Consider the following 14,222-nt stretch of genomic DNA (forward strand, 5'->3'; position numbering starts at 1 on the left):
CAGCCCCAAAACATCACTGCCCTAGAGGAGATCTGCATGGAGGAATGGGCCAAAATACCAGCAACAGTGTGTGAAAACCTTGTGAAGACTTACAGAAAACGTTTGACCTGTGTCATTGCCAACAAAGGGTATATAACAAAGTATTGAGAAACTTTTGTTATTGACCAAATACTTATTTTCCACCATAATTTGCAAATAAATTCATTAAAAATCCTACAATGTGATTTTCTGGATTTTTTTCCCTAGTTTTGTCTGTCATAGTTGACGTGTACCTATGATGAAAATTACAGGCCTCTCTCATCTTTTTAAGTGGGAGAACTTGCACAATTGGTGGCTGACTAAATACTTTTTTCCCCCACTGTGTATTTGGCCTTGTGTTTTAGGTTATTGTCCTGTTGAAAGGTGAATGTGTCTCCAAGTGTCTGATGGAAAGCAGACTGAACCAGGTTGTCTTCTAGTATTTTGCCTGTGCTTAGCTCTATTACGTTTATTTTTATCCTGAAAAACTCCCCAGTCCTTATCGATCACAAGCATACCCATAGCATGAGGCAGCCACCACTATGCTTGAAAATATGAAGAATGATACTTAGTGATGTGTTGTGTTGGATTTGCCCCAAACATAACACTTCGTATTCAGGATTTCTTTGCCACATTTATTGCAGTATTGCCTTATTGCAAACAGGATGCATGTTTTCCAATATTTTTATTCTGTACAACCTTCCTTCTTTTCACTCTGTCATTTAGGTTAGTATTGTAGAGTAACTTAGATGTTGTTGATCCATCCTCAGTTTTTCCTATCACAGCCATTAAACTCTGTAACTGTTTTAAAATCACCATTGGTGTCACGGTTTCGGCCGAGGCTGCTCCTTCTCCTTGTTCGGGCAGGCTTCGGCGGTCGTCGTCTCCGGAGTACTAGCTGCCACCGTTCTATGTTTCATGTTCGTTTGGTTTTGTCTCTTTGTAACACCTGTCCCTTGTTTGTGTTTGATTGTGTTCCCTATTTAGTTTTGTGTGTTTGGGTCAGGTGTTATGCGTGATTGTTTATTGTCAGCCTGCCTCCGAGGAGTTTGTATCTCTCGTTGTTGTATTTTTTCGAGAGTTCGCACTGCGTGCGCTTTTCTTGTTTTTTCCTCACTGTGTTTGTGCGTAATTGTTCGCGCCGCCCGGTTGGGTTGGCGACTCATTTTCCTGTGTTGGACCTTACTAAAGTCTGTTGAAGTCATCCTTGTTCCTGCGCTTGATTCCTTTCACTCATCCACACACAGCACTCTGACAGAATCACGCATCATTCCATGGAATCAGCAGGAGCGACCGCGCCAACAGCAGGTATGGAGGAACGTCTTCGTGGGCAGGAGGACCGGATAAACCAGGTCTGTCATGCCCTGGAGGGGGTGATGAACACTCTCCACCGATGGGAAACCAGCGGGGTACCCACGACCCCACCTACCGAACCATCCCCATCGGTCAGTCCTCCTGTCCCATCTCCGAACCCAGTGGGATTCGGCTCTCGCTCCCGAGGGCGTACGACGGCTCCGCTGCCGGGTGTCAAGGGTTCCTGCTGCAAGTGGAGCTCTACCTCGCCACCGTACACCCGGCGCCCTCGGGACACGAGAGCGTCTCAGCCCTCATCTCCTGTCTCACCGGCAAGGCGTTGGAGTGGGCCAACGCCGAATGGAGGAGAATGGACGCCGCTACCACTACCTATGCGGAGTTCTCCCGCCGCTTCCGTGCTGTGTTTGACCATCCACCAGAGGGGAAGGCGGCGGGGGAGCGTCTGTTCTACCTCCGACAGGGGATGAGGAGCGCCCAGGACTTTGCCTTGGAATTCCGGACTCTAGCGGCCGATGCAGGGTGGAATGAGCGGGCCCTTATAGACCACTTCCGTTGCAGCCTCCGGGAGGACGTCCAGCGACAGTTGGCGTGCAGGGACACCTCGTTGACCTTTGACCAACTTGTCGACATGGCCATTCGGCTGGATACCCTGCTCGCCACCCGTGGACGTCCCCGGGTGGGGTTCGCCCATTCCACTCTCCAGCACCTCCGAGCCGAGCCCTATGGAGCTCGGGGGTGCTGGCGCTAGAGAACGGAGGAGTAGGAACCCGAGGGGGGCCGTTCCCTGCACTAACTGTGGCCGTGGAGGGCACACCGCGGCTAGGTGTTGGGGAGGGTCCCCCGGTGGAGGAGAAGGCAGGTCACGCATTGGGGGGTCCCCCCAGGTGAGTAGGCGCCCTACTCACCCAGAGCTTATTGTCGTTCACCTAACCTTGCCTGTTTGTTTTCCACAGGTTGCACCTCGTTCCCAGCATAAGGCGCTGGTAGATTCAGGCGCAGCTGGGAATCTTGTAGATCGCCAGTTTTGTATAGAGTTAGGGATTCCCCTCCTTCCAGTTGATAAGCCTTTCCCTGTTCATGCCCTAGATAGTCGTCCGTTAGGGTCTGGGTTGATTAGGGAGGTCACAGCACCCCTTCAAATGATGGCGCAGGAGGGTCATGAGGAGACGATTCAGCTCTATCTGATTGACTCTCCTGCGTATCCGGTAGTGCTGGGCCTTCCCTGGTTGATGACCCATGACCCTACTATTATGTGGCGAGAGAAAGCTCTTAAAGGGTGGTCTGCCCAGTGTGAGGGGCGGTGTCTGGGTGTTTCCATAGGGGCGACCTCGGTGGAAAGTCCGAATCTAATGACAGCACTGCATATTCCCCCGAGTATGAGGATTTGAAACTGGTGTTTAGTAAAACCAGGGCGGCGCAGCTGCCGCCTCATAGACGGGGGATTGTGCGATAGATCTCCAGTCAGGAGCAGCTCTCCCGCGGAGCCATGTGTATCCCTTGTCTCAAGAGGAGAGGAAGGCAATGGAGACGTACATCGCTGAGTCTCTGAGACAGGGATACATACGGGCCTCCACTTCACCCGCTTCCTCGAGTTTCTTTTTGTGAAGAAAAAGGATGGAGGTCTGCGCCCGTGTATTGATTACCGCGGTCTCAATCAGATTACGGTGAAGTACAGCTATCCACTTCCTCTGATTGCGACTATGACGGAGTCACTGCACGGTGCGCAGTTCTTTACAAAATTGGATCTCAGGAGCGCATATAACTTGGTGCGCATTAGAGAGGGCGATGAATGGAAGACAGCGTTTAGCACGACTTCTGGACACTACGAGTATCTAGTCATGCCATATGGGTTAATGAATGCTCCCTCAGTCTTCCAATCCTTCGTCGATGAGATTTTCCGGGACATGCAGGGACAGGGAGTAGTCGTGTACATCGACGACATTCTGGTGTACAGTCCTACCCGAGCAGAGCATGTAGCCCTGGTGCGCCGAGTATTGAGGAGGCTGTTGGAGCATGACCTATATGTCAAGGCAGAGAAATGTCTGTTTTTTCAGAAGTCGGTCTCCTTTCTGGGTTACCAGTTGTCTGCGTCAGGGGTGAAGATGGAGGTAGACCGGGTGTCAGCTGTGCGTAATTGGCAGACCCCAACCACTGTGAAGGAGGTGCAACAGTTCTTGGGTTTTGCAAATTATTACCGGAGGTTTATCCGGGGTTTTGGACAGGTGGCAGCTCCCATAACGTCTCTGTTAAAGGGGGGTCCGGTGCGCTTGCGGTGGTCAGCTGAGGCGGACAGGGCTTTTGGGAGACTGAAGGACCTGTTTACCTCGGCGCCGGTGTTGGCGCATCCGGATCCCTCTTTACCTTTCCAGGTAGAGGTGGACGCGTCAGAGGCCGGTATAGGGGCCGTTCTTTTCCCAACGGTCTGGCACACCACCTAAACTCCGTCCCTGTGCGTTTTATTCTAAAAAGCTCAGTCCGGCGGAGCGGAATTATGACGTAGGAGACAGGGAGCTGTTAGCCGTGGTACAGGCCCTAAAGGTGTGGCGGCATTGGCTCGAGGGGCTCAACACCCTTTCCTCATTCTAACTGACCATCGTAACCTGGAGTACATCCGGGCAGCTAGGAGACTGAATCCTCGCCAGGCCCGCTGGACTATGTTTCTAGCCCGGTTTGTGTTTAAAATCACGTACATCCCTGGGTCCCAGAACGGGAAGGCAGATGCTCTGTCTCGGCGGTATGACGCGGAGGAGAGGTCCGTTGAGCCCACGCCCATACTACCAGAGTCTTGTCTGGTTGCACCGGTGGTGTGGGAGGTTGATGCCGAGATCGAGCGGGCGTTACGCACCGACCCAAGTCCTCCACAGTGTCCAGTGGGTCGGACGTACATTCCGCTCGAGGTATGCGATCGCCTCATTTGTTGGGCTCATACGTCCCCCTCCTCTGGCCATCCGGGTATCGGCCGGACAGTGCACTGCCTTAGCACGAAGTACTGGTGGCCAACGTTAGCTAGGGATGTGAGGATTTATGTCTCCTCCTGTTCGGTGTGTGCCCAGTGTAAGGCGCCCAGACATTTGCCCAGGGGTAAGCTACAACCCCTGCCTATTCCACAACGACCCTGGTCCCACCTCTCGGTGGATTTTGTTACCGACCTTCCCCCCTCACAGGGGAATACTACCATCCTGGTCGTTGTGGATCGGTTCTCGAAGGCCTGTCGCCTCCTTCCCATGCCGGGTCTACCCACTGCCCTACAGACCGTTGAGGCTCTGTTTACCCATGTCTTCCGGCATTACGGGGTACCCGAGGATATAGTGTCTGACCGAGGCCCCCCAGTTCACCTCCAGAGTGTGGAGAGCGTTTATGGAACGGTTGGGGGTTTCGGTAAGCCTTACCTCGGGTTACCACCCGGAGAGTAATGGGCAGGTTGAACGTGTTAACCAGGAGGTGGGTAGGTTTCTGAGGTCTTATTGCCAGGGCCGGCCGGAGGAGTGGGCGAGATACGTTCCGTGGGCCGAAATGGCACAGAACTCTCTCCGCCACTCCTCCACCCAACTAACCCCTTTCCAGTGTGTGTTAGGGTACCAGCCGGTTCTGGCACCTTGGCACGAGAGCCAGATCGAGGCCCCTGCGGTGGATGAATGGGTACGGCGCTCGGAGGAAACATGGAACGCTGCCCACGTACATCTGCAGCGGGCCATCCGTCGGCAGAAAACGAGCGCCGATCTCCACCGCAGTGAGGGGCCTGTGTACGCACCTGGAGATCGAGTCTGGCTCTCGACCAGAAACCTGCCCCTCCGCCTGCCCTGCCGGAAGCTGGGTCGGCGGTTTGTGGGGCCATTCAAAGTCCTGAGGAGGTTGAACGAGGTGTGTTACAGGTTAGAACTGCCTATTGACTATAGGTGTCACGGTTCCCTCAGACAGAACCCAGAAGCAGACCAGGACAAGGAGAGTTGAACGAAGGTGAGGGTTTATTACAGATTCAAAAAAGGTGCAGAATAATCCAGGGACAGAGCGGGCGGCGTGGATGAGTTGTTGAGGGTGCAGTTGTTGGTCCAGTGATGGCTCGGCAGCCGCCGACCATCAGGCAGAGGTTGGGTGAAGGTTCCGGGTGAGAGACTGCAGACAGAACAAAAACGGAGGTAAGTAAACCAAAAACCAACAAGGTACAAAACAACAAAACTAACGCTAGACGCTCTAGGACTGATACTCTGACAAAACCTACTGTTCATGGCTAACGATCCGGCAGGAACTGGATGTTCGGCCAGAGCCTAAGAAGGGTGATGATCAGGACCAGGTGTGCAGATTGCTGATGGGATGCAGGTGCGGAAAACAAGAGCGCTCCCCGGAGCGTTCCCGAACCCTCGGGAAACTGGAGATTACGAACAGGAAAAACTAGTCACCAGACAGGACCCGACTCAGACAGCCGGGATCGTTACAGTACCCCCCTCCGACGAACGCCACCGGGCGGACTCCCGGAGCGCCAGGATGGAGGCGGTAGAAGTCACTGATGAGGTCCGCATCTAGGACCTGTCGCCGCGGAATCCAACTCCTCTCCTCAGGGCCATACCCCTCCCAGTCCACGAGATACTGGAAACCCCGGCCCCGCCGTCTGGAATCCATGATGCGACGCACCGTGTAGGCAGGACCACCTCCGATCATCCGAGGAGGAGGAGGAGGAGGCGGAGGAGGCAACAGAGGACTGAGGAAGACAGGCTTAAGGCAGGAGACATGAAAGGTGGGATGGACTCTGAGCGTCCTCGGTAGTTTGAGTCGAACTGCCACTGGATTGATCACCTTCTCCACCACAAACGGACCAATGAACTTCGGTAACAACTTCCTAGACTCAGTCCGTAACGGAAGATCCCGTGTGGCCAACCAAACCCCTATCTCCGATGGTATAGGTGGGGGCGGGGATCCGGCGACGATTCGCCTGGAGCTGATACCGGTCCGAAACTCTAAGGAGTGCCTTTCTGGCCCGATGCCAGGTCCGGTGGCAACGACGAATATGGGCCTGAACAGAAGGCACTGAGAGCTCCTTCTCCTGAGAAGGAAACAGGGGGGGTTGGTAGCCATACAGGCACTGGAAGGGAGACATCCCAGTGGCAGATGTAGGAAGAGTATTGTGGGCATACTAAACCCAAGGCAACTGAGAGACCCAGGAGGTGGGGTTGGAAGAGACCAGACAGCGTAGCGTGGATTCCATCTTCTGGTTGGCTCTCTCCGCCTGACCATTGGATTGGGGGTGAAAACCAGATGTGAGACTGACTGTAGCTCCAATGGCCAAACAGAAGGACTTCCAGACAGCAGAGGTAAACTGAGGGCCACGGTCGGAAACGATATCACTGGGCAAACCGTGGACCCTGAAAACCTCCCTAACCAGGATCTCGGACGTCTCCGAGGCAGAGGGAAGCTTGGCAATTGGCACAAAGTGGGCGAACTTGCTGAATCTGTCCACGATAGTCAGAACGACCGTGTTCCCCTCAGAAGCGGGCAACCCAGTGACGAAGTCCAGGGCCAGATGCGACCATGGTCGCCGGGGAATAGGAAGGGGGTGAAGTAGTCCAGAGCTGGGCCGATTGGTACTCTTATTCTGCGCACACACTGGACAGGCAGCAACAAACCCCCCGAGTATCCTCGGCCATGGCAGGCCACCAAAAACGTCTGCGAAGAAACGCCATTGTCCGAGCCACGCCAGGGTGACAAGCCATCTTGCTGGCGTGGGACCATTTGAGGACAGCCGGACGAACCGACTCAGGCACAAACAACCGACCGGGTGGACCGTTACCGGGACCGGGCTGAGTCCGAAGGGCGCCAGCACCTCCTCCTCAATCTTCCACATAACTGCTCCCACGACGCAGTTCCGGGGGAGAATTGTCTCGGTCTTGGACCCACTCTCCTCCGTCTTGGAGAACATCCGGGACAAGGCGTCCGCCTTGCCGTTCTTAGATCCAGGTCGGAACGTCAGGGAAAACTTGAATCGTCCGAAAAACAACGCCCACCTGGCCTGACGGGAGTTGAGACGTTTAGCCGATTGCACGTAAGCAAGATTCTTGTGGTCAGTCCAGACAATAAACGGTTGCTCCGCCCCCAACCAGTGGCGCCACTCCTCCAAGGCAAGTTTCACCGCGAGAAGCTCCCGGTTACCCACATCGTAATTCCTCTCCGCAGGCGAAAGGCGACGAGAGTAGTAGGCGCAGGGATGGAGTTTACTGTCCGTGGAGCATCGCTGCGACAGGATGGCGCCAACTCCCACATCAGACGCGGCCCACTTCAACGACGAACTGACGGGCCGTGTCCGGTTGAGAGAGAATCGGTGCGTTGGTGAATCGCCTCTTCAAATCCAGAAACGCACGATCCGCCTCCGGATTCCACTTGAAGGTCCTGATACTGGAAGTCAAGGCAGTTAATGGAGCGGCCACACGGCTGTAATCCCGGATGAATCTGCGGTAGAAATTCGCAAACCCCAAAAATCTCTGGAGCTGCAATCTCGTACCGGGCTGGGCCCATTCCAGAACCGCTCTAACCTTCTCCTGGTCCATCCTAATCTCTCCCCTGGAGATGATGTACCCGAGAAAGGATGTCGTGTGGGCGTGAAACTCGCACTTCTCGGCCTTCACGAACAGGCGATTCTCCAACAATCGCTGTAGAACCTGCCGGACATGCTGGACGTGGTCGGAAGGTTCCTTCGAGAAGATCAGAATGTCATCCAGGTAAACAAACACAAAGAGACCGATCATATCTCTCAGGACGTCGTTCACCATACTCTGGAATACCGCTGGAGCATTGGTCAGTCCAAACGGCATCACCTGATACTCGAGTGACCCATCGGTGTATTGAAACCCGTCAACCACTCGTCCCCCTCTCTGATCCGGACCAGGTGATACGCATTGCGTAGGTCTAGCTTGGTGAACACCGTAGCACCCTGTAAGGAGTCGAAGGCAGAACTCATCAAGGGCAGGGGATACTTGTTCTTGACCGTGATGTCATTCAACCCCCGATAATCAATACACGGTCGAAGAGAGCCATCCTTCTTACCCACAAAGAAGAATCCTGCCCCCAGGGGTGATGACGAGGGACGAACGAGACCAGCAGCTAGGGACTCCTTGATGTAGGTCTCCAACGCCTCACGTTCAGGTCGGGAGATACTGTATAACCGTCCCTTGGGGTAGACAGCTCCAGGGACCAGGTTGATGGCACAATCATATGGTCGGTGGGGAGGAAGTGACAGAGCCTTCTGCTTACTGAAAACTTCCCCAAATCGTGATATGTCTCGGGAACCAGGGACAAATCTGGGGGTTTAGCCTCAATCACCTGACTGGGAACCGAATGGGGGCAGGCAGTCTTGAGACAGTTAGCATGACAATCAAGGCTCCAACTCGTTACCTTGCCCGTCACCCAATCGAACGTGGGATTGTGTTCCTTCAGCCAGGGGTATCCAAGGACCAGAGGAACATGGGAAGACGGCAGAATGAAGAATGAAATCATCTCAGAATGATTCCCCGACAACCGCATCTTAACCGGTTCAGTCCTCATCGTGATACGTGCCAGACTACTGCCGTTCAGAGTGGTCGCTTCAATGGCTTCCGGCAATTGCTCCTTGGAAAGCCCCAGCTGTTCCACCAACTCGGCATCAAGAAAGCTTCCATCGGCACCTGAATCGATAAAAGCGTTAAGCGCTAAGCTCTGATTCCTGTTCACAAGGGTAGCCGGGAAACGGGGTCTGACAGAGGTACTGAGAGGTTGAAACTGGCTCGCTAACAGTCCTCCCAACTTTAGCGAGCCGGGCAGTTTGACGACCGCCGGGAACAAGTGGAGATGTAATGTCCCGAGCGACCACAGTAGAGGCAGCAGTTGGTCTTACGTCTATGTTGACGCTCCTCCTTGGTTAACCCGTGCCGCCCCACTTGCATGGGTTCAGAATCGGGAGAGAGGTCCTCTCCACTAATCCTTTGTGGTGGAGAATGATCGACGTGTTCTGGTCCACCACCCGACCCGACTGGGAACTGAGAAGCTGATCGATTGGACGGACCCCATTGCTTCTCCCTCCTTCGCTCTCGGACTCGATTATCCACCCGAATAGACAAGGCTACCAAGCTGTCCAGGTCACTAGGCTCCGGATAAGAGATCAACTCATCCTTGAGCTGCTCCGACAGACCCTGGTAAAAGGCCGCTTGCAAAGACTCCTCGTTCCACCCACTCTCCACAGCCAACGTCTTGAACTCGATCACGAAGTCGGCCACGCTGCGAGTTCCTTGGTGAAGAGAAAACAGGCGCCTAGCTGCGTCCCTCCCTCGGACGGAATGGTCGAAGAGCTTCCTCATCTCGGCCGTGAACCCCTGGTATGAAGCCATGCAGGGATCCTGTCGTTCCCAAACGGCTGAAGCCCACTCCAGCGCTCGACCACGCAGCAACTCAATCACAAAGGCTATCCTAGCCTTGTCTGTGGCATAAGAGTAGGGCTGTAGATCGAACACTAATCCACACTGCATAAGGAAGGAACGGCATCTTCCCAGCTCCCCCTCATATTTATCCGGCGTCGGAACCTTGGGCTCACGGAGGGACACAACTTCAGAAGCGGCAGGCGAGATGGGTGAAACCGGTAGTGGGTCCTCCACCGGACACTGGCGTTGGTTCTGGACCTCCGTCAGACCGGAAGAAAGGTTCCGAACTGACAACGCGATCTCCTGTAGTACCGTGCTATGATGGCCCAACATCTTCTCCTGCTGGGTAATGGCATGGCGAACAGAGTCCAGGTCCGCTGGGTTCATTACTGGCCGGATCGTTCTGTCACGGTTCCCTCAGACAGAACCCAGAAGCAGACCAGGACAAGGAGAGTTGAACGAAGGTGAGGGTTTATTACAGATTCAAAAAAGGTGCAGAATAATCCAGGGACAGAGCGGGCGGCGTGGATGAGTTGTTGAGGGTGCAGTTGTTGGTCCAGTGATGGCTCGGCAGCCGCCGACCATCAGGCAGAGGTTGGGTGAAGGTTCCGGGTGAGAGACTGCAGACAGAACAAAAACGGAGGTAAGTAAACCAAAAACCAACAAGGTACAAAACAACAAAACTAACGCTAGACGCTCTAGGACTGATACTCTGACAAAACCTACTGTTCATGGCTAACGATCCGGCAGGAACTGGATGTTCGGCCAGAGCCTAAGAAGGGTGATGATCAGGACCAGGTGTGCAGATTGCTGATGGGATGCAGGTGCGGAAAACAAGAGCGCTCCCCGGAGCGTTCCCGAACCCTCGGGAAACTGGAGATTACGAACAGGAAAAACTAGTCACCAGACAGGACCCGACTCAGACAGCCGGGATCGTTACAATAGGAATATTAACCCCTCGTTCCATGTGTCTCTCCTCAGGCCGGTGGTAGCTGGTCCACTCCAGGAGTATGAGATAGAGGAGACTCCTCCGCCCCGTTGGACATCGAGGGGCTCCGGCGCACACCGTGAGGTCCATCCTTGATTCGAGACGCCGGATGGGGGTCTTCAATATCTCGTGGAGTGGGAGGGGTACGGTCCGGAGGAGCGGTGCTGGGTGCCAAGGAGGGACATATTGGACCAGTCCCTGCTGACCGAGTTCCATCGGGGTCATCCTGCGCGCCCTGCTCCGCGTCGTCCGGGTCGTCCCCGAGCCCCGGGTCGGCGCACGGCTGGAGCCGCGCGTCAAGGGGGGGGGTACTGTCACGGTTTCGGCCGAGGCTGCTCCTTCTCCTTGTTCGGGCAGGCTTCGGCGGTCGTCGTCTCCGGAGTACTAGCTGCCACCGTTCTATGTTTCATGTTCGTTTGGTTTTGTCTCTTTGTAACACCTGTCCCTTGTTTGTGTTTGATTGTGTTCCCTATTTAATTTTGTGTGTTTGGGTCAGGTGTTATGCGTGATTGTTTATTGTCAGCCTGCCTCCGAGGAGTTTGTATCTCTCGTTGTTGTATTTTTTCGAGAGTTCGCACTGCGTGCGCTTTTCTTGTTTTTTCCGCACTGTGTTTGTGCGTAATTGTTCGCGCCGCCCGGTTGGGTTGGCGACTCATTTTCCTGTGTTGGACCTTACTAAAGTCTGTTGAAGTCATCCTTGTTCCTGCGCTTGATTCCTTTCACTCATCCACACACAGCACTCTGACAATTGGCCTCATGGTGAGATCCCTGAGCAGTTTCCTTCCTCTCCAGCAACTTAGTTAGTAAGGACGCCTGTATCTTTGTAGCGATTGGGTGTAGCGTTATTAATAACTTCACCACGCTCAAAGGGATATTCAGTGTCTGATTTTTGTGGTTGAATCTGTGCAAAGAACCATCTCATTTAAGATTCTTCACAGAACTTAAAATGGTTCCCCTATGGCGTCACTCTGAAGAACCTTATTTGGTTCCAAATGGAACCTTTATTTTTAAGAGTGTAGAGTGTAATGATTCATTCCTCGTCCAACTACACTCAAATTAAGTGTACAGTGTGCTCCAGTGTGACAGCCACTTCCTGGTTAGTTTCCTTTGCAGTGTAGTGATTGCTGGGGTGTGTCAAGACATTACTTTTGATCTAATACTCTAGGGACATCCCCCACTCATCATCACCCATCCCTCCAAAAAGCAATGCTAAAATGCATTACCAGCTGTACTTACCCCTGATACTTAAGACACTACTTTTAGTATCTTGTATTTTAAGGCCTGCCTAGAAGACAGCTATGCCTGTCCAGGCAGGTGTGATTATAAAACAGCAGCAGGCAAAGGACTATATGAAATAAATTGCCTCAGGATGGGGTGAAAGATCCATTATTTTTATCTCCCCACAGATTCCCTTAAATGACCTTGGTTAAAGACCATCACTTTGTTGGGCCAAAACTGTCACATTTCATCAATCTCACTGAAACTGAGCTGCTCCTCACACGGGATGGCAGTCAGGCAAACAGGAAGATTGGCAATGCCACACCTGTGTGAAACAAACCTAGAGCACACACTATCATAGAGCATAACCAACAGTCGAATGGTGCAACTCAAATCACAAATGTTTGCATTGTTAGTTACACAGTTTTGAAAGCAAACACAGGCAGCATACATTGATTTTCCTACCACTAATATGTGACTGTACTACTTGTTATTTGCCAGATTAATTGCCAATTGCTCATTCTAGAAACCAACCTAGGGCACAGTCTACCATAAAATGTGGAACTCTGCAATTCATGAATGTTTGCTTTTGAAAGTAAATGCAAACACAGGCAGCATAACATGTTTTGTACCGCTAATATGTGGTTGTAGCCTACTACTTGTTAATCACCAGTTATGCTGACAGTTAGATTACACTGCAATCTGTGGGGAAAGTTGCTTGGAATTTTTGACGTGCAAGATGGCTTTATGAAATGGGCAGGAACACGTTGAAGTTGAATGACCGCTATGAAAGGTAGAAGAAAGCGCAACAGTAAAGTTTCACAGTAGAATTCTGAACGAGCACATTAGTCCAGTCTGACAGATGAGTCTTAATTGTTACCTCTGGCAAAGGGACTTCACATAAGAGAACAAAAGCTGGCCTCTCGGCGCCCTGCTTGATGCAATGTGACGATGACCTTGCTGCACTGTCCCCTCTGCAGAGATCTTTACGAGTTTACCCTGACATACTCCCACAATGCTCTTTTTCAGGTATATCTTGCTGATAGACTGATTTAGTTAACTGTGTCTGGATTTCATGGTTTAGAGTACTGTAGTTCTGTCGCTTGCTTAAGATAAATTATTCTTGTTCCTCTGTCCCTTTTGACTTTTCTTTCTCTGTACTGTATACGGTTTGTCCTTGAATGCATTTGAACTAGGTCATTTCCCCTGTCCATTGCCTCATCAAAGCTAGTTTGGTTTCTTTGAAAGTTTCCTTTTGTTACATGACTGTAGGACTAATATTACAAGTTTTGGATGCACTGCATCTGGATTGTCTGCATTGGTTTTGTCATATGTTGATACTTGATTCATAGCATGTTAGTACATCAGGCAGTAGTTATTTGATGTTAGCATGATGCTAACACATTACAGCATAATAAAGCCATCAGCTGGCTGACAGAAACCCATATTTAGTTTTCTTTAAAATATGGGGGTCCGTCACTTGAAACTCTTTCCCTATCTTGTCCTACCACCCTCTCCACGGTCGCCTTGTCTCTTTTCATGCTTTTGTGATTGATGTCGCAATCCATGTTTACCTGAACGGTGGAACCAACCAAACATGCTGAATCAAGGGAACAACCAGCATGCTTCCCTCTTCACTTGATATTTTACTTAAGCTGCTATCTCTTTATTTCATCTGTCAACATATCGATGTTCTCTCCTCTGCTTTGAGGGATGTGTGAGAGAGGTTAGAGCATTATCTGTGTGGTCAGGAGAGAGGAATAGAATCAGTGGGGAGTCTAACCATCATTCACTTGGACAAGATTCCATACAGTGAGGGTCCCCCACATGATCGATAGTAAACAATACAGTGCATCTCACAATGCAGGATGTACACTCCCCTACGTATTTATCTGGACAGTGAAGCTAAGACTTCTAATTAATTGTCTCTATACTCCAGAAAATGGGTGTTTTCATACATATCCCTTTTACTGTTTAGAAATGAAAGCACTTTATCTATCTAGTCCCATCATTTGAAGGTGTCATATGTATTTGGACAAATTCACTTATAGTGTATTACATTGTCTAAAGTTTAGTATTTGGTCCCATATTCCAAGTATGCATAGTAGTGCAGTCCTGTTTTTGTCGTGTGTCTGTAAATAGCCTATAAATACCCTGTTTATTTTTTTATTTTTCATACATATTTCCCTATCAGACTTTTCATCCTTCTACAAAATATACTTTCCTGCAACCCGCCTCACTCAATGTGGAACGGATTCTATTATTGACATACCTTTTATCTAGAATCTCCAGTTGAAACTAGCTAG

This window comes from Coregonus clupeaformis, chromosome 7, assembly GCF_020615455.1.
Source record: "Coregonus clupeaformis isolate EN_2021a chromosome 7, ASM2061545v1, whole genome shotgun sequence".
Taxonomy (NCBI): Eukaryota; Metazoa; Chordata; class Actinopteri; order Salmoniformes; family Salmonidae; genus Coregonus; species Coregonus clupeaformis.